At 40.4% G+C, this 26,175-nt stretch overlaps 10 non-coding genes across 10 annotated transcripts; all 10 read right to left on the bottom strand.

Moving 5' to 3' along the window:
- Positions 1–5,953: 5,953 nt before the first annotated feature.
- TRNAL-AAG (transfer RNA leucine (anticodon AAG)) lies at positions 5,954–6,035 on the bottom strand. The gene has a single exon. It is a non-coding gene; the product is annotated as a tRNA-Leu (tRNA).
- A 239-nt stretch (positions 6,036–6,274) lies between these two features.
- Positions 6,275–6,356, bottom strand: TRNAL-UAG (transfer RNA leucine (anticodon UAG)). The gene has a single exon. It is a non-coding gene; the product is annotated as a tRNA-Leu (tRNA).
- Positions 6,357–9,642: 3,286 nt separating this feature from the next.
- TRNAL-UAG (transfer RNA leucine (anticodon UAG)) lies at positions 9,643–9,724 on the bottom strand. The gene has a single exon. It is a non-coding gene; the product is annotated as a tRNA-Leu (tRNA).
- A 3,286-nt stretch (positions 9,725–13,010) lies between these two features.
- Positions 13,011–13,092, bottom strand: TRNAL-UAG (transfer RNA leucine (anticodon UAG)). The gene has a single exon. It is a non-coding gene; the product is annotated as a tRNA-Leu (tRNA).
- Positions 13,093–16,054: 2,962 nt separating this feature from the next.
- Positions 16,055–16,136, bottom strand: TRNAL-AAG (transfer RNA leucine (anticodon AAG)). Its single transcript has one exon. It is a non-coding gene; the product is annotated as a tRNA-Leu (tRNA).
- A 246-nt stretch (positions 16,137–16,382) lies between these two features.
- TRNAL-UAG (transfer RNA leucine (anticodon UAG)) lies at positions 16,383–16,464 on the bottom strand. The gene has a single exon. It is a non-coding gene; the product is annotated as a tRNA-Leu (tRNA).
- Positions 16,465–16,863: 399 nt separating this feature from the next.
- TRNAL-AAG (transfer RNA leucine (anticodon AAG)) lies at positions 16,864–16,945 on the bottom strand. Its single transcript has one exon. It is a non-coding gene; the product is annotated as a tRNA-Leu (tRNA).
- Positions 16,946–17,184: 239 nt separating this feature from the next.
- TRNAL-UAG (transfer RNA leucine (anticodon UAG)) lies at positions 17,185–17,266 on the bottom strand. Its single transcript has one exon. It is a non-coding gene; the product is annotated as a tRNA-Leu (tRNA).
- A 2,484-nt stretch (positions 17,267–19,750) lies between these two features.
- TRNAL-AAG (transfer RNA leucine (anticodon AAG)) lies at positions 19,751–19,832 on the bottom strand. The gene has a single exon. It is a non-coding gene; the product is annotated as a tRNA-Leu (tRNA).
- Positions 19,833–20,071: 239 nt separating this feature from the next.
- Positions 20,072–20,153, bottom strand: TRNAL-UAG (transfer RNA leucine (anticodon UAG)). Its single transcript has one exon. It is a non-coding gene; the product is annotated as a tRNA-Leu (tRNA).
- Positions 20,154–26,175: the final 6,022 nt, after the last annotated feature.

The raw sequence follows: 26,175 nt of genomic DNA, 5'->3' as shown, positions 1-26,175 counted from the left end.
TAGCACATGCTGCAGCTCACCATGTAGGTTGTCACATCTGCCATGCTGCTCCTAGATCCTGCTGACTTGCTGTGTGTTTTCCTTCTTGTGTAATCTACTCAGCCAAGCTCTCTTGCAATAATGTCCTACAGGCAAAAATTCCTGGTTTGGTGATGCTTTCGAAGCAGCTGGTCCCGGCTGTACCCAACGATCTTCTAGCTTAGGGAGACTCCTTGCTTTTCCCAGAAGGAACCTGGAATATGCAAATTAGCCTCCTCTAGCTTGAATCCCTGGTTTGGTGATGCTTTCGAAGCAGCTGGTCCCGGCTGTACCCAACGATCTTCTAGCTTAGGGATTCAAGCTTCAGGAGGCTAATGAGGGATTCAAGCTTCAGGAGGCTAATTTGCATATTCCAGGTGCCTTCTGGGAGAAGCGAAGTCTCCCTATGCTAGAAGATCGTTGGGTACAGCCGGGACCAGCTGCTTCGAAAGCATCACCAAACCAGGGATTCAAGCTTCAGGAGGCTAATTTGCATATTCCAGGTGCCTTCTGGGAGAAGCGAAGTCTCCCTAAGCTAGAAGATCGTTGGGTACAGCCGGGACCAGCTGCTTCGAAAGCATCACCAAACCAGGGATTCAAGCTTCAGGAGGCTAATTTGCATATTCCAGGTGCCTTCTGGGAGAAGCGAAGTCTCCCTAAGCTAGAAGATCGTTGGGTACAGCCGGGACCAGCTGCTTCGAAAGCATCACCAAACCAGGAATTTTTGCCTGTAGGACATTATTGCAAGAGAGCTTGGCTGAGTAGATTACACAAGAAGGAAAACACACAGCAAGTCAGCAGGATCTAGGAGCAACATGGCAGATGTGACAACCTACATGGTGAGCTGCAGCATGTGCTACATGTTCACAGATCGACCAGAAGAAGAATCCAATTTCACCTGTCAGAAGTGTAGACTAGTGGCCCTTTTAGAAGAAAAGGTGCGGGGTCTGGAAGAAAGAATAGCAACTTTGAAACTCATCAAAGAGAATGAAGACTTTCTAGACAGAACAGAAGCATCTCTACTGGTCACAGAAGGTGAAAAAAGTGTCAGAGAACCTCCAAAAGCAGATGAGTGGAAGCATGTGACCAAAAGAAGCAAGAAGACCATGGAGAAATCACCAACCACACAACTGAAGAACCGATATCAAATCTTTGTAGAGGATGAAGATGACACACCTAAGAATGAAGCAATACCAGCAAGCAAAAAAGAAAAGGGCACACAGCAACAAGTGACAGCAAAAAGTACAGCCAAGAAGCAACGAAGAGTGGTGGTGGTGGGAGACTCACTACTGAGAGGCACAGAAGCAACCATCTGCAGACCGGACATAACTGCAAGAGAAGTATGCTGCCTTCCAGGTGCGATGATCAAGGATGTGACCGATAGGATACCAAAGCTCTTCAGCTCCAAGGACGTCTACCCATTTCTTCTGATACATGTTGGCACCAATGACACGGCAAGGAAGGACCTACCGACAATCTGCAAGGACTTTGAAGAGTTGGGGAAGAAAGTAAAGGAACTGGATGCACAGGTAGTTTTTTCTTCTATCCTTCCAGTAGACGGGCATGGCACCAGGAGATGGAACAGGATCCTTGATGCAAACAACTGGCTAAGACGATGGTGCAGACAACAAGGATTTGGATTCCTGGACCACGGTGTGAATTACTGGTATGATGGACTCCTCGCCAGAGACGGACTACACCTCAACAAACCTGGGAAACACACATTCGCCAGAAGACTCGCTACACTCATCAGGAGGGCGTTAAACTAGAAGAAGAGGGGACGGGAAGAAAAACATTAGACTCGAACAAAGACGACCCAGGAAAACATATTCAGAAGGGAGGTAAGAACATTTCTAAAACAATCCACAGTGAGGAGATTGGAACAAAACAAAATCCTCTAAACTGCATGCTCGCAAACGCCAGAAGCCTGACAAACAAGATGGAAGAACTAGAAGCAGAAATATCTACAGGTAACTTTGACATAGTGGGAATAACCGAGACATGGTTAGATGAAAGCTATGACTGGGCAGTTAACTTACAGGGTTACAGTCTGTTTAGAAAGGATCGTAAAAATCGTAGAGGAGGAGGGGTTTGTCTCTATGTAAAGTCTTGTCTAAAGTCCACTTTAAGGGAGGATATTAGCGAAGGGAATGAGGATGTCGAGTCCATATGGGTTGAAATTCATGGAGGGAAAAATGGTAACAAAATTCTCATTGGGGTCTGTTACAAACCCCCAAATATAACAGAAAGCATGGAAAGTCTACTTCTAAAGCAGATAGATGAAGCTGCAACCCATAATGAGGTCCTGGTTATGGGGGACTTTAACTACCCGGATATTAACTGGGAAACAGAAACCTGTGAAACCCATAAAGGCAACAGGTTTCTGCTAATAACCAAGAAAAATTATCTTTCACAATTGGTGCAGAATCCAACCAGAGGAGCAGCACTTTTAGACCTAATACTATCTAATAGACCTGACAGAATAACAAATCTGCAGGTGGTCGGGCATCTAGGAAATAGCGACCACAATATTGTACAGTTTCACCTGTCTTTCACTAGGGGGACTTGTCAGGGAGTCACAAAAACACTGAACTTTAGGAAGGCAAAGTTTGACCAGCTTAGAGATGCCCTTAATCTGGTAGACTGGGACAATATCCTCAGAAATGAGAATACAGATAATAAATGGGAAATGTTTAAGAACATCCTAAATAGGCAGTGTAAGCGGTTTATACCTTGTGGGAATAAAAGGACTAGAAATAGGAAAAACCCAATGTGGCTAAACAAAGAAGTAAGACAGGCAATTAACAGTAAAAAGAAAGCATTTGCACTACTAAAGCAGGATGGCACCATTGAAGCTCTAAAAAACTATAGGGAGAAAAATACTTTATCTAAAAAACTAATTAAAGCTGCCAAAAAGGAAACAGAGAAGCACATTGCTAAGGAGAGTAAAACTAATCCCAAACTGTTCTTCAACTATATCAATAGTAAAAGAATAAAAACTGAAAATGTAGGCCCCTTAAAAAATAGTGAGGAAAGAATGGTTGTAGATGACGAGGAAAAAGCTAACATATTAAACACCTTCTTCTCCACGGTATTCACGGTGGAAAATGAAATGCTAGGTGAAATCCCAAGAAACAATGAAAACCCTATATTAAGGGTCACCAATCTAACCCAAGAAGAGGTGCGAAACCGGCTAAATAAGATTAAAATAGATAAATCTCCGGGTCCGGATGGCATACACCCACGAGTACTAAGAGAACTAAGTAATGTAATAGATAAACCATTATTTCTTATTTTTAGTGACTCTATAGCGACAGGGTCTGTTCCGCAGGACTGGCGCATAGCAAATGTGGTGCCAATATTCAAAAAGGGCTCTAAAAGTGAACCTGGAAATTATAGGCCAGTAAGTCTAACCTCTATTGTTGGTAAAATATTTGAAGGGTTTCTGAGGGATGTTATTCTGGATTATCTCAATGAGAATAACTGTTTAACTCCATATCAGCATGGGTTTATGAGAAATCGCTCCTGTCAAACCAATCTAATCAGTTTTTATGAAGAGGTAAGCTATAGGCTGGACCACGGTGAGTCATTGGACGTGGTATATCTCGATTTTTCCAAAGCGTTTGATACCGTGCCGCACAAGAGGTTGGTACACAAAATGAGAATGCTTGGTCTGGGGGAAAATGTGTGTAAATGGGTTAGTAACTGGCTTAGTGATAGAAAGCAGAGGGTGGTTATAAATGGTATAGTCTCTAACTGGGTCGCTGTGACCAGTGGGGTACCGCAGGGGTCAGTATTGGGACCTGTTCTCTTCAACATATTCATTAATGATCTGGTAGAAGGTTTACACAGTAAAATATCGATATTTGCAGATGATACAAAACTATGTAAAGCAGTTAATACAAGAGAAGATAGTATTCTGCTACAGATGGATCTGGATAAGTTGGAAACTTGGGCTGAAAGGTGGCAGATGAGGTTTAACAATGATAAATGTAAGGTTATACACATGGGAAGAGGGAATCAATATCACCATTACACACTGAACGGGAAACCACTGGGTAAATCTGACAGGGAGAAGGACTTGGGGATCCTAGTTAATGATAAACTTACCTGGAGCAGCCAGTGCCAGGCAGCAGCTGCCAAGGCAAACAGGATCATGGGGTGCATTAAAAGAGGTCTGGATACACATGATGAGAGCATTATACTGCCTCTGTACAAATCCCTAGTTAGACCGCACATGGAGTACTGTGTCCAGTTTTGGGCACCGGTGCTCAGGAAGGATATAATGGAACTAGAGAGAGTACAAAGGAGGGCAACAAAATTAATAAAGGGGATGGGAGAACTACAATACCCAGATAGATTAGCGAAATTAGGATTATTTAGTCTAGAAAAAAGACGACTGAGGGGCGATCTAATAACCATGTATAAGTATATAAGGGGACAATACAAATATCTCGCTGAGGATCTGTTTATACCAAGGAAGGTGACGGGCACAAGGGGGCATTCTTTGCGTCTGGAGGAGAGAAGGTTTTTCCACCAACACAGAAGAGGATTCTTTACTGTTAGGGCAGTGAGAATCTGGAATTGCTTGCCTGAGGAGGTGGTGATGGCGAACTCAGTCGAGGGGTTCAAGAGAGGCCTGGATGTCTTCCTGGAGCAGAACAATATTGTATCATACAATTATTAGGTTCTGTAGAAGGACGTAGATCTGGGTATTTATTATGATGGAATATAGGCTGAACTGGATGGACAAATGTCTTTTTTCGGCCTTACTAACTATGTTACTATGTTACTATGTTACTTCGCTTCTCCCAGAAGGCACCTGGAATATGCAAATTAGCCTCCTGAAGCTTGAATCCCTGGTTTGGTGATGCTTTCGAAGCAGCTGGTCCCGGCTGTACCCAACGATCTTCTAGCTTAGGGAGACTTCGCTTCTCCCAGAAGGCACCTGGAATATGCAAATTAGCCTCCTGAAGCTTGAATCCCTGGTTTGGTGATGCTTTCGAAGCAGCTGGTCCCGGCTGTACCCAACAATCTTCTAGCTTAGGGAGACTTCGCTTCTCCCAGAAGGCACCTGGAATATGCAAATTAGCCTCCTGAAGCTTGAATCCCTGGTTTTCACAGGGATTCACATGCTAATTTGCATGTTAGCAAAATCATAAGAATAAGTACAAAAACATTTCAAGACCTCATAATACTGGCAGCAGTGGGATTAAAGCATATGCTAATTTTGTATGTTAGCATAGTTATAAGAATAAGATAAAAAGGTTTTAAGGAACTCTTACTACTGGCAGCAGTGGGATTTGAACCTACAGGTCTGTTGTAAAATGGTTAAGTCTCTAAACAATAGGAAAAACCAATGATTCTATCAACTGTCTTTTCCTAAGCAGAAATCCACACACTCATGCAAATACAAAATCATAAGAATTAGATCAAAAGGTTCTGAAGACCTACTGGCAGCAGTGGGATTTGAACCCACGCCTCTGAAGATACTGGAGCCTTAATCCAGCGCCTTAGCCCACTCGGCCATGCTACCTTTAGCGGCATGACTTTTAAGATTCCTTATCTTAACTGAAAACCACAAAATTATACAAATACAAAAGATTAAATCACATGTTAATTTGCATGTTAGCAAAATCATAAGAATAAGTACAAAAACATTTCAAGACCGCATAATACTGGCAGCAGTGGGATTAAAGCATATGCTAATTTTGTATATTAGCGTATGTATAAGAATAAGATAAAAAGGTTTTAAGGAACTCTTACTACTGGCAGCAGTGGGATTTAAACCTACAGGTCTGTTGTAAAATGGTTAAGTCTCTAAACAATAGGAAAAAACAATGATTCTATCAACTGTCTTTTCCTAAACAGAAACCCACACACTCATGCAAATACAAAATCATTTGAATTAGATCAAAATGTTCTGAAGACCTACTGGCAGCAGTGGGATTTGAACCCACGCCTCTGAAGAGACTGGAGCCTTAATCCAGCGCCTTAGACCGCTCGGCCATGCTACCCTAATATACTACATAAAAACAGCTTCCTTAGAGTAAGTTTAGTGAATTTTCCTACATTTTAACTTCTTCAAGGTGGAAAATGGATAGGTCTCTAAGCAAAAAGCAATGATTCTATCTACTGTCTTTTGCAAAACAGCAAAGCATGGACTCATACAAATACAAAATAATAAAACACATGCTAATTTTTCTATTAGCAAAATCATAAATATAAGCTAAAAAGTTTCAAAGTAGAAATACACTGGCAGCAGTGGGATTTGAACCCACGCCTCCAAAGAGACTGGAGCCTAAGTCCAGCGCCTTAGACCACTCGGCCATGCTACCTTTAACAGCATGATTTTTACGATTCCTTATCTTAACTGAAAACCGCAAAATTATACAAATACAAAAGATTAAATCACATGTTAATTTGCATGTTAGCAAAATCATAAGAATAAGTACAAAAACATTTCAAGACCGCATAATACTGGCAGCAGTGGGATTAAAGCATATGCTAATTTTGTATGTTAGCATAATTATAAGAATAAGATAACAAGGTTTAACATAGCATAATGTTCTAGAATAGTCTGTTTAATCGCCGCATACTCACAGTTCCCCCGAGGGTCCATAGCTCTATAGGCTTCAGCAGCTCCACCCTCTAAGAACCCCACAAGATGTCGAACTCGCTCCCTTTCCGGGACTTCCATTAATCAACACTGATGCTCAAAGTCCTGGAAGAAGCCCTCAATGTCGCCTGCAGCCTCATTAAAGGGCTTAAAGTCTTTGTGGGACACTCTGGGGAGTTCCCTCATGGTGGGTGCTGAGGTTACAGTCTGTCTGGAGCTTCTAGCTGCTTCCAAAGCGATCTGCTCCAGCAATGCCATCTCCTGAGCTCTGTGAATGGCCTTCCTCTTATCGTCTATGGTGGCCTCTTCTCCCAGAAATGCCAACTCCTCCTCGTACCACACAACCCACTGACTTTTTTGGGTATTTACCTCCGGCTGCAGTCTTTCCTCCATTTGCTGTGAGGATCCTTCCTCAGTGTCATCTTGCAGGCGAACTCCTTCCAAAGCCTCAATTAGCTGCTCCTTGGAGAGTCCTTTAAAACGGACTCCTACTTCATGGGCCTTTGTTTGTAGGTTCATCGCAGTCCAGCTCTTGTACTCTGCGGTGCTGGTTCCCAATGTTGATGGGCCTTTGTCCTCCATTCCTTCTGCTCTGATCCCACTGCTGCCAACCAGTTTGTGACGGGGTGTACAGCAGAGCAGGAAGGGACAACAGGCCGAGGGATGATCCAATGAGATTTATTAAAGCAGGGAGCATACAACATCAAATATCCATAATGTCCTTCAAGTCCACCAGAAGTCCACAATAAGCCCAAGTAAATAAACAGATCTGGAGGTGCTTTCCAGTAATCCCGCACCCGATAAACGAAACAATAGTCCTTCCACGAGTCCAACAGAACAGATTCGGGGGCACCTCCAGATAATCCTTGTGCCAGCTAACAAAGCAATAGTCCACATGAGTCCAAGGGATCCCAAAACAATCTCACGAACGACGAGATATGTCCTCAGCTCAAGTCTCATCCCGTTCGCTTCCGCAGTCACAGATGGACGTGGGGTCTTGCCTCAGCTAAGAATCCCCACTCCTTCCCCTTTAAGGATCAACTCACATCTGATCTCAAAAATAAGAATGGATTATCTGAGCTCCTGGGATCCGCCCATGAAGGGGGGTAGGGGTCACACCTTCCATTCAATGGTTGGGTCCACCTGAAGATTCTAGACTGGTCGGCTCCTCTTAGTCTATCTAGTATGTACATATGACTAGCCACCTGCTGTGAGAAAGAATGGCTATTCTTCACTAGTGGTGTTGACAAACCTTAATTACATTATAGCTTAGGGCTGCAAATATTGGGGGAAGGAGACATATTGTTACAGGTGAACTCCCAGCACAAGAAAATACATAAATTACAGCTAATAGAAACCAGAGAACAGTTACATACATCAAATGGCATATTATTCAAATACAGGACAGGGCAAAAGTACATATCATGACAGACATGTCTCTAAATATTAGGAAAAAAACAATAATTCTATCAACTGTTTTTATCTTAACCAGAAAGAAAACACTTAAGCAAATACAAAAGAAGATTAAAACACATGTAAGTTTGTATGTTAGTAAAATCATAAGAGTAAGTTCAAAACAATTTTCAAGCACATATCATACTGGCAGCAGTGGGATGAAAGCACATGCAAATTTTGTCTGTTTTCATAATTATAAGAATAAGATCAAAAGATTTTCAAGAACTCATACTGCTGAGTCATACTCAGCATGATTAAGTAGGCTTCCTTAGAGTAAGTGAAGTACATTTGACAACATTTAAAATTAGTGCATGTTGGAAAAAGGGCATGTCTCTAAACATTAGGAAAAACCAATGATTCTATCAACGGTCTTTATCTTAACTGAAAACCGAAAAATCATACAAATACAAAAGAAGATTAGATCACATGCTAATTTGCATGTTAGCAAAATCATAAGAATAAGTACAAAAACATTTCAAGACCTCATAATACTGGCAGCAGTGGGATTAAAGCATATGCTAATTTTGTATGTTAGCATAGTTATAAGAATAAGATAAAAAGGTTTTAAGGAACTCTTACTACTGGCAGCAGTGGGATTTGAACCTACAGGTCTGTTGTAAAATGGTTAAGTCTCTAAACAATAGGAAAAACCAATGATTCTATCAACTGTCTTTTCCTAAACAGAAATCCACACACTCATGCAAATACAAAATCATAAGAATTAGATCAAAAGGTTCTGAAGACCTACTGGCAGCAGTGGGATTTGAACCCACGCCTCTGAAGAGACTGGAGCCTTAATCCAGCGCCTTAGACCGCTCGGCCATGCTAAATTTAGCAGCATGATTTTTAAGATTCCTTATCTTAACTGAAAACCACAAAATTATACAAATACAAAAGATTAAATCACATGTTAATTTGCATGTTAGCAAAATCATAAGAATAAGTACAAAAACATTTCAAGACCGCATAATACTGGCAGCAGTGGGATTAAAGCATATGCTAATTTTGTATATTAGCGTATGTATAAGAATAAGATAAAAAGGTTTTAAGGAACTCTTACTACTGGCAGCAGTGGGATTTAAACCTACAGGTCTGTTGTAAAATGGTTAAGTCTCTAAACAATAGGAAAAAACAATGATTCTATCAACTGTCTTTTCCTAAACAGAAACCCACACACTCATGCAAATACAAAATCATTTGAATTAGATCAAAATGTTCTGAAGTGCAGCAGTGGGATTTGAACCCACGCCTCTGAAGAGACTGGAGCCTTAATCCAGCGCCTTAGACCGCTCGGCCATGCTACCTTAATACACTATATGAAAAAAGCTTTCTTAGAGTAAGTTTAGTGAATTTTCCTACAGTTTAACTTCTTCAAGGTGGAAAATGGAAAGGTCTCTAAGCAAAAAGGAAAAAGCAATGATTCTATCTACTGTCTTTTGCAAAACAGCAAAGCATGGACTCATACAAATACAAAATAATAAAACACATGCTAATTTTTCTATTAGCAAAATCATAAATATAAGCTAAAAAGTTTCAAAGTAGAAATACACTGGCAGCAGTGGGATTTGAACCCACGCCTCCAAAGAGACTGGAGCCTAATTCCAGCGCCTTAGACCACTCGGCCATGCTACCTTTAACAGCATGATTTTTACGATTCCTTATCTTAACTGAAAACCGCAAAATTATACAAATACAAAAGATTAAATCACATGTTAATTTGCATGTTAGCAAAATCATAAGAATAAGTACAAAAACATTTCAAGACCGCATAATACTGGCAGCAGTGGGATTAAAGCATATGCTAATTTTGTATGTTAGCATAATTATAAGAATAAGATAACAAGGTTTAACATAGCATAATGTTCTAGAATAGTCTGTTTAATCGCCGCATACTCACAGTTCCCCCGAGGGTCCATAGCTCTATAGGCTTCAGCAGCTCCACCCTCTAAGAACCCCACAAGATGTCGAACTCGCTCCCTTTCCGGGACTTCCATTAATCAACACTGATGCTCAAAGTCCTGGAAGAAGCCCTCAATGTCGCCTGCAGCCTCATTAAAGGGCTTAAAGTCTTTGTGGGACACTCTGGGGAGTTCCCTCATGGTGGGTGCTGAGGTTACAGTCTGTCTGGAGCTTCTAGCTGCTTCCAAAGCGATCTGCTCCAGCAATGCCATCTCCTGAGCTCTGTGAATGGCCTTCCTCTTATCGTCTATGGTGGCCTCTTCTCCCAGAAATGCCAACTCCTCCTCGTACCACACAACCCACTGACATTTTTGGGTATTTACCTCCGGCTGCAGTCTTTCCTCCATTTGCTGTGAGGATCCTTCCTCAGTGTCATCTTGCAGGCGAACTCCTTCCAAAGCCTCAATTAGCTGCTCCTTGGAGAGTCCTTTAAAACGGACTCCTACTTCATGGGCCTTTGTTTGTAGGTTCATCGCAGTCCAGCTCTTGTACTCTGCGGTGCTGGTTCCCAATGTTGATGGGCCTTTGTCCTCCATTCCTTCTGCTCTGATCCCACTGCTGCCAACCAGTTTGTGACGGGGTGTACAGCAGAGCAGGAAGGGACAACAGGCCGAGGGATGATCCAATGAGATTTATTAAAGCAGGGAGCATACAACATCAAATATCCATAATGTCCTTCAAGTCCACCAGAAGTCCACAATAAGCCCAAGTAAATAAACAGATCTGGAGGTGCTTTCCAGTAATCCCGCACCCGATAAACGAAACAATAGTCCTTCCACGAGTCCAACAGAACAGATTCGGGGGCACCTCCAGATAATCCTTGTGCCAGCTAACAAAGCAATAGTCCACATGAGTCCAAGGGATCCCAAAACAATCTCACGAACGACGAGATATGTCCTCAGCTCAAGTCTCATCCCGTTCGCTTCCGCAGTCACAGATGGACGTGGGGTCTTGCCTCAGCTAAGAATCCCCACTCCTTCCCCTTTAAGGATCAACTCACATCTGATCTCAAAAATAAGAATGGATTATCTGAGCTCCTGGGATCCGCCCATGAAGGGGGGTAGGGGTCACACCTTCTATTCAATGGTTGGGTCCACCTGAAGATTCTAGACTGGTCGGCTCCTCTTAGTCTATCTAGTATGTACATATGACTAGCCACCTGCTGTGAGAAAGAATGGCTATTCTTCACTAGTGGTGTTGACAAACCTTAATTACATTATAGCTTAGGGCTGCAAATATTGGGGGAAGGAGACATATTGTTACAGGTGAACTCCCAGCACAAGAAAATACATAAATTACAGCTAATAGAAACCAGAGAACAGTTACATACATCAAATGGCATATTATTCAAATACAGGACAGGGCAAAAGTACATATCATGACAGACATGTCTCTAAATATTAGGAAAAAAACAATAATTCTATCAACTGTTTTTATCTTAACCAGAAAGAAAACACTTAAGCAAATACAAAAGAAGATTAAAACACATGTAAGTTTGTATGTTAGTAAAATCATAAGAGTAAGTTCAAAACAATTTTCAAGCACATATCATACTGGCAGCAGTGGGATGAAAGCACATGCAAATTTTGTCTGTTTTCATAATTATAAGAATAAGATCAAAAGATTTTCAAGAACTCATACTGCTGAGTCATACTCAGCATGATTAAGTAGGCTTCCTTAGAGTAAGTGAAGTACATTTGACAACATTTAAAATTAGTGCATGTTGGAAAAAGGGCATGTCTCTAAACATTAGGAAAAACCAATGATTCTATCAACGGTCTTTATCTTAACTGAAAACCGAAAAATCATACAAATACAAAAGAAGATTAGATCACATGCTAATTTGCATGTTAGCAAAATCATAAGAATAAGTACAAAAACATTTCAAGACCTCATAATACTGGCAGCAGTGGGATTAAAGCATATGCTAATTTTGTATGTTAGCATAGTTATAAGAATAAGATAAAAAGGTTTTAAGGAACTCTTACTACTGGCAGCAGTGGGATTTGAACCTACAGGTCTGTTGTAAAATGGTTAAGTCTCTAAACAATAGGAAAAACCAATGATTCTATCAACTGTCTTTTCCTAAACAGAAATCCACACACTCATGCAAATACAAAATCATAAGAATTAGATCAAAAGGTTCTGAAGACCTACTGGCAGCAGTGGGATTTGAACCCACGCCTCTGAAGAGACTGGAGCCTTAATCCAGCGCCTTAGACCGCTCGGCCATGCTAAATTTAGCAGCATGATTTTTAAGATTCCTTATCTTAACTGAAAACCACAAAATTATACAAATACAAAAGATTAAATCACATGTTAATTTGCATGTTAGCAAAATCATAAGAATAAGTACAAAAACATTTCAAGACCGCATAATACTGGCAGCAGTGGGATTAAAGCATATGCTAATTTTGTATATTAGCGTATGTATAAGAATAAGATAAAAAGGTTTTAAGGAACTCTTACTACTGGCAGCAGTGGGATTTAAACCTACAGGTCTGTTGTAAAATGGTTAAGTCTCTAAACAATAGGAAAAAACAATGATTCTATCAACTGTCTTTTCCTAAACAGAAACCCACACACTCATGCAAATACAAAATCATTTGAATTAGATCAAAATGTTCTGAAGTGCAGCAGTGGGATTTGAACCCACGCCTCTGAAGAGACTGGAGCCTTAATCCAGCGCCTTAGACCGCTCGGCCATGCTACCTTAATACACTATATGAAAAAAGCTTTCTTAGAGTAAGTTTAGTGAATTTGCCTACAGTTTAACTTCTTCAAGGTGGAAAATGGAAAGGTCTCTAAGCAAAAAGGAAAAAGCAATGATTCTATCTACTGTCTTTTGCAAAACAGCAAAGCATGGACTCATACAAATACAAAATAATAAAACACATGCTAATTTTTCTATTAGCAAAATCATAAATATAAGCTAAAAAGTTTCAAAGTAGAAATACACTGGCAGCAGTGGGATTTGAACCCACGCCTCCAAAGAGACTGGAGCCTAATTCCAGCGCCTTAGACCACTCGGCCATGCTACCTTTAATAGCATGATTTTTACGATTCCTTATCTTAACTGAAAACCGCAAAATTATACAAATACAAAAGATTAAATCACGTTAATTTGCATGTTAGCAAAATCATAAGAATAAGTACAAAAACATTTCAAGACCGCATAATACTGGCAGCAGTGGGATTAAAGCATATGCTAATTTTGTATGTTAGCATAATTATAAGAATAAGATAACAAGGTTTAACATAGCATAATGTTCTAGAATAGTCTGTTTAATCGCCGCATACTCACAGTTCCCCCGAGGGTCCATAGCTCTATAGGCTTCAGCAGCTCCACCCTCTAAGAACCCCACAAGATGTCGAACTCGCTCCCTTTCCGGGACTTCCATTAATCAACACTGATGCTCAAAGTCCTGGAAGAAGCCCTCAATGTCGCCTGCAGCCTCATTAAAGGCTTAAAGTCTTTGTGGGACACTCTGGGGAGTTCCCTCATGGTGGGTGCTGAGGTTACAGTCTGTCTGGAGCTTCTAGCTGCTTCCAAAGCGATCTGCTCCAGCAATGCCATCTCCTGAGCTCTGTGAATGGCCTTCCTCTTATCGTCTATGGTGGCCTCTTCTCCCAGAATTGCCAACTCCTCCTCGTACCACACAACCCACTGACTTTTTTGGGTATTTACCTCCGGCTGCAGTCTTTCCTCCATTTGCTGTGAGGATCCTTCCTCAGTGTCATCTTGCAGGCGAACTCCTTCCAAAGCCTCAATTAGCTGCTCCTTGGAGAGTCCTTTAAAACGGAATCCTACTTCATGGGCCTTTGTTTGTAGGTTCATCGCAGTCCAGCTCTTGTACTCTGCGGTGCTGGTTCCCAATGTTGATGGGCCTTTGTCCTCCATTCCTTCTGCTCTGATCCCACTGCTGCCAACCAGTTTGTGACGGGGTGTACAGCAGAGCAGGAAGGGACAACAGGCCGAGGGATGATCCAATGAGATTTATTAAAGCAGGGAGCATACAACATCAAATATCCATAATGTCCTTCAAGTCCACCAGAAGTCCACAATAAGCCCAAGGAAATAAACAGATCTGGAGGTGCTTTCCAGTAATCCCGCACCCGATAAACGAAACAATAGTCCTTCCACGAGTCCAACAGAACAGATTCGGGGGCACCTCCAGATAATCCTTGTGCCAGCTAACAAAGCAATGGTCCACATGAGTCCAAGGGATCCCAAAACAATCTCACGAACGACGAGATATGTCCTCAGCTCAAGTCTCATCCCGTACGCTTCCGCAGTCACAGATGGACGTGGGGTCTTGCCTCAGCTAAGAATCCCCACTCCTTCCCCTTTAAGGATCAACTCACATCTGATCTCAAAAATAAGAATGGATTATCTGAGCTCCTGGGATCCGCCCATGAAGGGGGGTAGGGGTCACACCTTCTATTCAATGGTTGGGTCCACCTGAAGATTCTAGACTGGTCGGCTCCTCTTAGTCTATCAAGTATGTACATATGACTAGCCACCTGCTGTGACAAAGAATGGCTATTCTTCACTAGTGGTGTTGACAAACCTTAATTACATTATAGCTTAGGGCTGCAAGTATTGGGGGAAGGAGACATATTGTTACAGGTGAACTCCCTGCACAAGAAAATACATAAATTACAGCTAATAGAAACCAGAGAACAGTTACATACATCAAATGGCATATTATTCAAATACAGGACAGGGCAAAAGTACATATCATGACAGACATGTCTCTAAATATTAGGAAAAAAACAATAATTCTATCAACTGTTTTTATCTTAACCAGAAAGAAAACACTTAAGCAAATACAAAAGAAGATTAAAACACATGTAAGTTTGTATGTTAGTAAAATCATAAGAGTAAGTTCAAAACAATTTTCAAGCACATATCATACTGGCAGCAGTGGGATGAAAGCACATGCAAATTTTGTCTGTTTTCATAATTATAAGAATAAGATCAAAAGATTTTCAAGAACTCATACTGCTGAGTCATACTCAGCATGAATAAGTAGGCTTCCTTAGAGTAAGTGAAGTACATTTGACAACATTTAAAATTAGTGCATGTTGGAAAAAGGGCATGTCTCTAAACATTAGGAAAAACCAATGATTCTATCAACGGTCTTTATCTTAACTGAAAACCGAAAAATCATACAAATACAAAAGAAGATTAGATCACATGCTAATTTGCATGTTAGCAAAATCATAAGAATAAGTACAAAAACATTTCAAGACCTCATAATACTGGCAGCAGTGGGATTAAAGCATATGCTAATTTTGTATGTTAGCATAGTTATAAGAATAAGATAAAAAGGTTTTAAGGAACTCTTACTACTGGCAGCAGTGGGATTTGAACCTACAGGTCTGTTGTAAAATGGTTAAGTCTCTAAACAATAGGAAAAACCAATGATTCTATCAACTGTCTTTTCCTAAACAGAAATCCACACACTCATGCAAATACAAAATCATAAGAATTAGATCAAAAGGTTCTGAAGACCTACTGGCAGCAGTGGGATTTGAACCAACGCCTCTGAAGAGACTGGAGCCTTAATCCAGCGCCTTAGACCTCTCGGCCATGCTACCTTTAGCAGCATGACTTTTAAGATTCCTTATCTTAACTGAAAACCACTAAATTATACAAATACAAAAGATTAAATCACATGTTAATTTGCATGTTAGCAAAATCATAAGAATAAGTACAAAAACATTTCAAGACCGCATAATACTGGCAGCAGTGGGATTAAAGCATATGTTAATTTTGTATGTTAGCATATGTATAAGAATAAGATAAAAAGGTTTTAAGGAACTCTTACTACTGGCAGCAGTGGGATTTAAACCTACAGGTCTGTTGTAAAATGGTTAAGTCTCTAAACAATAGGAAAAAACAATGATTCTATCAACTGTCTTTTCCTAAACAGAAACCCACACACTCATGCAAATACAAAATCATTTGAATTAGATCAAAATGTTCTGAAGACCTACTGGCAGCAGTGGGATTTGAACCCACGCCTCTGAAGAGACTGGAGCCTTAATCCAGCGCCTTAGACCACTCGGCCATGCTACCTTAATATACTACATGAAAAAAGCTTCCTTAGAGTAAGTTTAGTGAATTTTCCTACATTTTAACTTCTTCAAGGTGGAAAATGGATAGGTCTCTAAGCAAAAAGGAAAAAGCAATGATTCTATCTACTGTCTTTTGCAAAACAGCAAAGCATGGACTCATACAAATACAAAATAATAAAACACATGCTAATTTTTCTATTAGCAAAATCATAAATATAAGCTAAAAAGTTTCAAAGTAAAAATACACTGGCAGCAGTGGGATTTGAACCCACGCCTCCAAAGAGACTGGAGCCTAAATCCAGCGCCTTAGACCACTCGGCCATGCTACCTTTAACAGCATGATTTTTACGATTCCTCATCTTAACTGAAAACCGCAAAATTATACAAATACAAAAGATTAAATCACATGTTAATTTGCATGTTAGCAAAATCATAAGAATAAGTACAAAAACATTTCAAGACCGCATAATACTGGCAGCAGTGGGATTAAAGCATATGCTAATTTTGTATATTAGCGTATGTATAAGAATAAGATAAAAAGGTTTTAAGGAACTCTTACTACTGGCAGCAGTGGGATTTAAACCTACAGGTCTGTTGTAAAATGGTTAAGTCTCTAAACAATAGGAAAAAACAATGATTCTATCAACTGTCTTTTCCTAAACAGAAACCCACACACTCATGCAAATACAAAATCATTTGAATTAGATCAAAATGTTCTGAAGACCTACTGGCAGCAGTGGGATTTGAACCCACGCCTCTGAAGAGACTGGAGCCTTAATCCAGCGCCTTAGACCGCTCGGCCATGCTACCCTAATATACTACATAAAAACAGCTTCCTTAGAGTAAGTTTAGTGAATTTTCCTACATTTTAACTTCTTCAAGGTGGAAAATGGATAGGTCTCTAAGCAAAAAGCAATGATTCTATCTACTGTCTTTTGCAAAACAGCAAAGCATGGACTCATACAAATACAAAATAATAAAACACATGCTAATTTTTCTATTAGCAAAATCATAAATATAAGCTAAAAAGTTTCAAAGTAGAAATACACTGGCAGCAGTGGGATTCGAACCCACGCCTCCAAAGAGACTGGAGCCTAAGTCCAGCGCCTTAGACCACTCGGCCATGCTACCTTTAACAGCATGATTTTTACGATTCCTTATCTTAACTGAAAACCGCAAAATTATACAAATACAAAAGATTAAATCACATGTTAATTTGCATGTTAGCAAAATCATAAGAATAAGTACAAAAACATTTCAAGACCGCATAATACTGGCAGCAGTGGGATTAAAGCATATGCTAATTTTGTATGTTAGCATAATTATAAGAATAAGATAACAAGGTTTAACATAGCATAATGTTCTAGAATAGTCTGTTTAATCGCCGCATACTCACAGTTCCCCCGAGGGTCCATAGCTCTATAGGCTTCAGCAGCTCCACCCTCTAAGAACCCCACAAGATGTCGAACTCGCTCCCTTTCCGGGACTTCCATTAATCAACACTGATGCTCAAAGTCCTGGAAGAAGCCCTCAATGTCGCCTGCAGCCTCATTAAAGGGCTTAAAGTCTTTGTGGGACACTCTGGGGAGTTCCCTCATGGTGGGTGCTGAGGTTACAGTCTGTCTGGAGCTTCTAGCTGCTTCCAAAGCGATCTGCTCCAGCAATGCCATCTCCTGAGCTCTGTGAATGGCCTTCCTCTTATCGTCTATGGTGGCCTCTTCTCCCAGAAATGCCAACTCCTCCTCGTACCACACAACCCACTGACTTTTTTGGGTATTTACCTCCGGCTGCAGTCTTTCCTCCATTTGCTGTGAGGATCCTTCCTCAGTGTCATCTTGCAGGCGAACTCCTTCCAAAGCCTCAATTAGCTGCTCCTTGGAGAGTCCTTTAAAACGGACTCCTACTTCATGGGCCTTTGTTTGTAGGTTCATCGCAGTCCAGCTCTTGTACTCTGCGGTGCTGGTTCCCAATGTTGATGGGCCTTTGTCCTCCATTCCTTCTGCTCTGATCCCACTGCTGCCAACCAGTTTGTGACGGGGTGTACAGCAGAGCAGGAAGGGACAACAGGCCGAGGGATGATCCAATGAGATTTATTAAAGCAGGGAGCATACAACATCAAATATCCATAATGTCCTTCAAGTCCACCAGAAGTCCACAATAAGCCCAAGTAAATAAACAGATCTGGAGGTGCTTTCCAGTAATCCCGCACCCGATAAACGAAACAATAGTCCTTCCACGAGTCCAACAGAACAGATTCGGGGGCACCTCCAGATAATCCTTGTGCCAGCTAACAAAGCAATAGTCCACATGAGTCCAAGGGATCCCAAAACAATCTCACGAACGACGAGATATGTCCTCAGCTCAAGTCTCATCCCGTACGCTTCCGCAGTCACAGATGGACGTGGGGTCTTGCCTCAGCTAAGAATCCCCACTCCTTCCCCTTTAAGGATCAACTCACATCTGATCTCAAAAATAAGAATGGATTATCTGAGCTCCTGGGATCCGCCCATGAAGGGGGGTAGGGGTCACACCTTCTATTCAATGGTTGGGTCCACCTGAAGATTCTAGACTGGTCGGCTCCTCTTAGTCTATCTAGTATGTACATATGACTAGCCACCTGCTGTGAGAAAGAATGGCTATTCTTCACTAGTGGTGTTGACAAACCTTAATTACATTATAGCTTAGGGCTGCAAGTATTGGGGGAAGGAGACATATTGTTACAGGTGAACTCCCTGCACAAGAAAATACATAAATTACAGCTAATAGAAACCAGAGAACAGTTACATACATCAAATGGCATATTATTCAAATACAGGACAGGGCAAAAGTACATATCATGACAGACATGTCTCTAAATATTAGGAAAAAAACAATAATTCTATCAACTGTTTTTATCTTAACCAGAAAGAAAACACTTAAGCAAATACAAAAGAAGATTAAAACACATGTAAGTTTGTATGTTAGTAAAATCATAAGAGTAAGTTCAAAACAATTTTCAAGCACATATCATACTGGCAGCAGTGGGATGAAAGCACATGCAAATTTTGTCTGTTTTCATAATTATAAGAATAAGATCAAAAGATTTTCAAGAACTCATACTGCTGAGTCATACTCAGCATGATTAAGTAGGCTTCCTTAGAGTAAGTGAAGTACATTTGACAACATTTAAAATTAGTGCATGTTGGAAAAAGGGCATGTCTCTAAACATTAGGAAAAACCAATGATTCTATCAACGGTCTTTATCTTAACTGAAAACCGAAAAATCATACAAATACAAAAGAAGATTAGATCACATGCTAATTTGCATGTTAGCAAAATCATAAGAATAAGTACAAAAACATTTCAAGACCTCATAATACTGGCAGCAGTGGGATTAAAGCATATGCTAATTTTGTATGTTAGCATAGTTATAAGAATAAGATAAAAAGGTTTTAAGGAACTCTTACTACTGGCAGCAGTGGGATTTGAACCTACAGGTCTGTTGTAAAATGGTTAAGTCTCTAAACAATAGGAAAAACCAATGATTCTATCAACTGTCTTTTCCTAAACAGAAATCCACACACTCATGCAAATACAAAATCATAAGAATTAGATCAAAAGGTTCTGAAGACCTACTGGCAGCAGTGGGATTTGAACCCACGCCTCTGAAGAGACTGGAGCCTTAATCCAGCGCCTTAGACCGCTCGGCCATGCTACCCTAATATACTACATAAAAACAGCTTCCTTAGAGTAAGTTTAGTGAATTTTCCTATATTTTAACTTCTTCAAGGTGGAAAATGGATAGGTCTCTAAGCAAAAAGCAATGATTCTATCTACTGTCTTTTGCAAAACAGCAAAGCATGGACTCATACAAATACAAAATAATAAAACACATGCTAATTTTTCTATTAGCAAAATCATAAATATAAGCTAAAAAGTTTCAAAGTAGAAATACACTGGCAGCAGTGGGATTTGAACCCACGCCTCCAAAGAGACTGGAGCCTAAGTCCAGCGCCTTAGACCACTCGGCCATGCTACCTTTAACAGCATGATTTTTACGATTCCTTATCTTAACTGAAAACCGCAAAATTATACAAATACAAAAGATTAAATCACATGTTAATTTGCATGTTAGCAAAATCATAAGAATAAGTACAAAAACATTTCAAGACCGCATAATACTGGCAGCAGTGGGATTAAAGCATATGCTAATTTTGTATGTTAGCATAATTATAAGAATAAGATAACAAGGTTTAACATAGCATAATGTTCTAGAATAGTCTGTTTAATCGCCGCATACTCACAGTTCCCCCGAGGGTCCATAGCTCTATAGGCTTCAGCAGCTCCACCCTCTAAGAACCCCACAAGATGTCGAACTCGCTCCCTTTCCGGGACTTCCATTAATCAACACTGATGCTCAAAGTCCTGGAAGAAGCCCTCAATGTCGCCTGCAGCCTCATTAAAGGGCTTAAAGTCTTTGTGGGACACTCTGGGGAGTTCCCTCATGGTGGGTGCTGAGGTTACAGTCTGTCTGGAGCTTCTAGCTGCTTTCAAAGCGATCTGCTCCAGCAATGCCATCTCCTGAGCTCTGTGAATGGCCTTCCTCTTATCGTCTATGGTGGCCTCTTCTCCCAGAAATGCCAACTCCTCCTCGTACCACACAACCCACTGACTTTTTTGGGTATTTACCTCCGGCTGCAGTCTTTCCTCCATTTGCTGTGAGGATCCTTCCTCAGTGTCATCTTGCAGGCGAACTCCTTCCAAAGCCTCAATTAGCTGCTCCTTGGAGAGTCCTTTAAAACGGACTCCTACTTCATGGGCCTTTGTTTGTAGGTTCATCGCAGTCCAGCTCTTGTACTCTGCGGTGCTGGTTCCCAATGTTGATGGGCCTTTGTCCTCCATTCCTTCTGCTCTGATCCCACTGCTGCCAACCAGTTTGTGACGGGGTGTACAGCAGAGCAGGAAGGGACAACAGGCCGAGGGATGATCCAATGAGATTTATTAAAGCAGGGAGCATACAACATCAAATATCCATAATGTCCTTCAAGTCCACCAGAAGTCCACAATAAGCCCAAGTAAATAAACAGATCTGGAGGTGCTTTCCAGTAATCGCGCACCCGATAAACGAAACAATAGTCCTTCCACGAGTCCAACAGAACAGATTCGGGGGCACCTCCAGATAATCCTTGTGCCAGCTAACAAAGCAATAGTCCACATGAGTCCAAGGGATCCCAAAACAATCTCACGAACGACGAGATATGTCCTCAGCTCAAGTCTCATCCCGTTCGCTTCAGCAGTCACAGATGGACGTGGGGTCTTGCCTCAGCTAAGAATCCCCACTCCTTCCCCTTTAAGGATCAACTCACATCTGATCTCAAAAATAAGAATGGATTATCTGAGCTCCTGGGATCCGCCCATGAAGGGGGGTAGGGGTCACACCTTCTATTCAATGGTTGGGTCCACCTGAAGATTCTAGACTGGTTGGCTCCTCTTAGTCTATCTAGTATGTACATATGACTAGCCACCTGCTGTGAGAAAGAATGGCTATTCTTCACTAGTGGTGTTGACAAACCTTAATTACATTATAGCTTAGGGCTGCAAATATTGGGGGAAGGAGACATATTGTTACAGGTGAACTCCCAGCACAAGAAAATACATAAATTACAGCTAATAGAAACCAGAGAACAGTTACATACATCAAATGGCATATTATTCAAATACAGGACAGGGCAAAAGTACATATCATGACAGACATGTCTCTAAATATTAGGAAAAAAACAATAATTCTATCAACTGTTTTTATCTTAACCAGAAAGAAAACACTTAAGCAAATACAAAAGAAGATTAAAACACATGTAAGTTTGTATGTTAGTAAAATCATAAGAGTAAGTTCAAAACAATTTTCAAGCACATATCATACTGGCAGCAGTGGGATGAAAGCACATGCAAATTTTGTCTGTTTTCATAATTATAAGAATAAGATCAAAAGATTTTCAAGAACTCATACTGCTGAGTCATACTCAGCATGATTAAGTAGGCTTCCTTAGAGTAAGTGAAGTACATTTGACAACATTTAAAATTAGTGCATGTTGGAAAAAGGGCATGTCTCTAAACATTAGGAAAAACCAATGATTCTATCAACGGTCTTTATCTTAACCGAAAACCGAAAAATCATACAAATACAAAAGAAGATTAGATCACATGCTAATTTGCATGTTAGCAAAATCATAAGAATAAGTACAAAAACATTTCAAGACCTCATAATACTGGCAGCAGTGGGATTAAAGCATATGCTAATTTTGTATGTTAGCATAGTTATAAGAATAAGATAAAAAGGTTTTAAGGAACTCTTACTACTGGCAGCAGTGGGATTTGAACCTACAGGTCTGTTGTAAAATGGTTAAGTCTCTAAACAATAGGAAAAACCAATGATTCTATCAACTGTCTTTTCCTAAACAGAAATCCACACACTCATGCAAATACAAAATCATAAGAATTAGATCAAAAGGTTCTGAAGACCTACTGGCAGCAGTGGGATTTGAACCCACGCCTCTGAAGAGACTGGAGCCTTAATCCAGCGCCTTAGACCGCTCGGCCATGCTAAATTTAGCAGCATGATTTTTAAGATTCCTTATCTTAACTGAAAACCACAAAATTATACAAATACAAAAGATTAAATCACATGTTAATTTGCATGTTAGCAAAATCATAAGAATAAGTACAAAAACATTTCAAGACCGCATAATACTGGCAGCAGTGGGATTAAATCATATGCTAATTTTGTATATTAGCGTATGTATAAGAATAAGATAAAAAGGTTTTAAGGAACTCTTACTACTGGCAGCAGTGGGATTTAAACCTACAGGTCTGTTGTAAAATGGTTAAGTCTCTAAACAATAGGAAAAAACAATGATTCTATCAACTGTCTTTTCCTAAACAGAAACCCACACACTCATGCAAATACAAAATCATTTGAATTAGATCAAAATGTTCTGAAGTGCAGCAGTGGGATTTGAACCCACGCCTCTGAAGAGACTGGAGCCTTAATCCAGCGCCTTAGACCGCTCGGCCATGCTACCTTAATATACTATATGAAAAAAGCTTTCTTAGAGTAAGTTTAGTGAATTTTCCTACAGTTTAACTTCTTCAAGGTGGAAAATGGAAAGGTCTCTAAGCAAAAAGGAAAAAGCAATGATTCTATCTACTGTCTTTTGCAAAACAGCAAAGCATGGACTCATACAAATACAAAATAATAAAACACATGCTAATTTTTCTATTAGCAAAATCATAAATATAAGCTAAAAAGTTTCAAAGTAGAAATACACTGGCAGCAGTGGGATTTGAACCCACGCCTCCAAAGAGACTGGAGCCTTATTCCAGCGCCTTAGACCACTCGGCCATGCTACCTTTAACAGGATGATTTTTACGATTCCTTATCTTAACTGAAAACCGCAAAATTATACAAATACAAAAGATTAAATCACGTTAATTTGCATGTTAGCAAAATCATAAGAATAAGTACAAAAACATTTCAAGACCGCATAATACTGGCAGCAGTGGGATTAAAGCATATGCTAATTTTGTATGTTAGCATAATTATAAGAATAAGATAACAAGGTTTAACATAGCATAATGTTCTAGAATAGTCTGTTTAATCGCCGCATACTCACAGTTCCCCCGAGGGTCCATAGCTCTATAGGCTTCAGCAGCTCCACCCTCTAAGAACCCCACAAGATGTCGAACTCGCTCCCTTTCCGGGACTTCCATTAATCAACACTGATGCTCAAAGTCCTGGAAGAAGCCCTCAATGTCGCCTGCAGCCTCATTAAAGGGCTTAAAGTCTTTGTGGGACACTCTGGGGAGTTCCCTCATGGTGGGTGCTGAGGTTACAGTCTGTCTGGAGCTTCTAGCTGCTTCCAAAGCGATCTGCTCCAGCAATGCCATCTCCTGAGCTCTGTGAATGGCCTTCCTCTTATCGTCTATGGTGGCCTCTTCTCCCAGAAATGCCAACTCCTCCTCGTACCACACAACCCACTGACTTTTTTGGGTATTTACCTCCGGCTGCAGTCTTTCCTCCATTTGCTGTGAGGATCCTTCCTCAGTGTCATCTTGCAGGCGAACTCCTTCCAAAGCCTCAATTAGCTGCTCCTTGGAGAGTCCTTTAAAATGGACTCCTACTTCATGGGCCTTTGTTTGTAGGTTCATCGCAGTCCAGCTCTTGTACTCTGCGGTGCTGGTTCCCAATGTTGATGGGCCTTTGTCCTCCATTCCTTCTGCTCTGATCCCACTGCTGCCAACCAGTTTGTGACGGGGTGTACAGCAGAGCAGGAAGGGACAACAGGCCGAGGGATGATCCAATGAGATTTATTAAAGCAGGGAGCATACAACATCAAATATCCATAATGTCCTTCAAGTCCACTAGAAGTCCACAATAAGCCCAAAGAAATAAACAGATCTGGAGGTGCTTTCCAGTAATCCCGCACCCGATAAACGAAACAATAGTCCTTCCACGAGTCCAACAGAACAGATTCGGGGGCACCTCCAGATAATCCTTGTGCCAGCTAACAAAGCAATGGTCCACATGAGTCCAAGGGATCCCAAAACAATCTCACGAACGACGAGATATGTCCTCAGCTCAAGTCTCATCCCGTACGCTTCCGCAGTCACAGATGGACGTGGGGTCTTGCCTCAGCTAAGAATCCCCACTCCTTCCCCTTTAAGGATCAACTCACATCTGATCTCAAAAATAAGAATGGATTATCTGAGCTCCTGGGATCCGCCCATGAAGGGGGTAGGGGTCACACCTTCTATTCAATGGTTGGGTCCACCTGAAGATTCTAGACTGGTCTGCTCCTCTTAGTCTATAAAGTATGTACATATGACTAGCCACCTGCTGTGAGAAAGAATGGCTATTCTTCACTAGTGGTGTTGACAAACCTTAATTACATTATAGCTTAGGGCTGCAAGTATTGGGTGAAGGAGACATATTGTTACAGGTGAACTCCCAGCACAAGAAAATACATAAATTACAGCTAATAGAAACCAGAGAACAGTTACATACATCAAATGGCATATTATTCAAATACAGGACAGGGCAAAAGTACATATCATGACAGACATGTCTCTAAATATTAGGAAAAAAACAATAATTCTATCAACTGTTTTTATCTTAACCAGAAAGAAAACACTTAAGCAAATACAAAAGAAGATTAAAACACATGTAAGTTTGTATGTTAGTAAAATCATAAGAGTAAGTTCAAAACAATTTTCAAGCACATATCATACTGGCAGCAGTGGGATGAAAGCACATGCAAATTTTGTCTGTTTTCATAATTATAAGAATAAGATCAAAAGATTTTCAAGAACTCATACTGCTGAGTCATACTCAGCATGATTAAGTAGGCTTCCTTAGAGTAAGTGAAGTACATTTGACAACATTTAAAATTAGTGCATGTTGGAAAAAGGGCATGTCTCTAAACATTAGGAAAAACCAATGATTCTATCAACGGTCTTTATCTTAACTGAAAACCGAAAAATCATACAAATACAAAAGAAGATTAGATCACATGCTAATTTGCATGTTAGCAAAATCATAAGAATAAGTACAAAAACATTTCAAGACCTCATAATACTGGCAGCAGTGGGATTAAAGCATATGCTAATTTTGAATGTTAGCATAGTTATAAGAATAAGATAAAAAGGTTTTAAGGAACTCTTACTACTGGCAGCAGTGGGATTTGAACCTACAGGTCTGTTGTCAAATGGTTAAGTCTCTAAACAATAGGAAAAACCAATGAATCTATCAACTGTCTTTTCCTAAACAGAAATCCACACACTCATGCAAATACAAAATCATAAGAATTAGATCAAAAGGTTGTGAAGACCTACTGGCAGCAGTGGGATTTGAACCAACGCCTCTGAAGAGACTGGAGCCTTAATCCAGCGCCTTAGACCGCTCAGCCATGCTACTTTTAGCAGCATGATTTTTAAGATTCCTTATCTTAACTGAAAACCACTAAATTATACAAATACAAAAGATTAAATCACATGTTAATTTGCAT

Source organism: Ranitomeya imitator, chromosome 4, assembly GCF_032444005.1.
Source record: "Ranitomeya imitator isolate aRanImi1 chromosome 4, aRanImi1.pri, whole genome shotgun sequence".
Lineage (NCBI taxonomy): Eukaryota > Metazoa > Chordata > Amphibia > Anura > Dendrobatidae > Ranitomeya > Ranitomeya imitator.
The sequence above is the reverse complement of the archived record's forward strand: the minus strand, read 5'-3'. Positions and strand labels throughout refer to the sequence as shown.